Source organism: Parus major, chromosome 2, assembly GCF_001522545.3.
Source record: "Parus major isolate Abel chromosome 2, Parus_major1.1, whole genome shotgun sequence".
NCBI lineage: Eukaryota > Metazoa > Chordata > Aves > Passeriformes > Paridae > Parus > Parus major.
Genome location: NC_031769.1, coordinates 6,472,766 through 6,473,822, shown reverse-complemented (window position 1 = coordinate 6,473,822; position 1,057 = coordinate 6,472,766).

Sequence of the window (1,057 nt, the reverse complement as noted above, 5' to 3'; positions counted from 1 at the left end):
ACATTCTTACTATTTGTACGTTTTCATGAAGAGCAAATGTGAGCACATTTCCTGGTTTGTTGTTTTGCTTGCTTTCTGAAAGCTTTTTTCCCACCACTCACAAGACAAAAATGGGTGCCCATACCTTGTGTCAAAAGTTTTTCCTCAAAAATTACCCACCTCCTGCAAATTTCAAGATGCCTCAATGCCTGGCTAGAGCTGTTTGCAAGCCCCATGTAACCTCCCATGCTATTTGCCCAGCATTTCCTATTTTGTAGCACCATGTGAGTATGGTGGTGCCTCAGCACTTTCTCAGTGCACCAATATGTGCCTCTTCCTCTGAAGCCTGACTTCATCCATGGCTCTGGATTCTGCTGTACAGGCCAAAATCCTAAGTAGGCAGCAATGCACCAATAAATTTGAAATGTAGATTTAAACAGAGACAAGCAGATGTTACACTGGAACAAGCTGAAAAAGTACATATTGTAATAGAATATCCATTTCTTTCTTAGCGAGAGGATTGAACAAATTATGTTTTAATGTTTTTCCCCTGACTGCTGAGCTTTAAGTTGAAAAGCATTCAGAAGCAGGCTTGAGTCCTGCAGTCCCATTTTGTTTAATTACTAACTTATGCTGAATAAATAATTGCTTGGTCTCAATTCCTTCATGAAAGCTAAAATCAAATTTATTTGTCTAACAAAACTCTGATTGGGCTACACAAAACAGTTTAAAACCTTTAGGATAAATATCAGCAAGGACAGGGGAAGCAGGATTTCCTACTCTATTAGGTTTAAACCACAGCAGAACAAAAGCTTTGTCCATAACACAAGAACAAGTACCCATAACAGAGTAGTTAAGCCCTGGAACAACTTGCCCAAGTGTTCAGGAATCTCCATTCACAGAAACTTGACTGGCCCTGAGCAAATAGAGCATTTTGAAGTAAGCCCTGCACTAAACAAGACCAGAACTCTCCAGAGCTCCCTTTACATTCAGCGTATGTGATCCCACATAGACAGAAATACAAATGCAAAGCCAACCTCATGAGGTGAAGTGGGAGAGGAAATCAGGACCACCAACA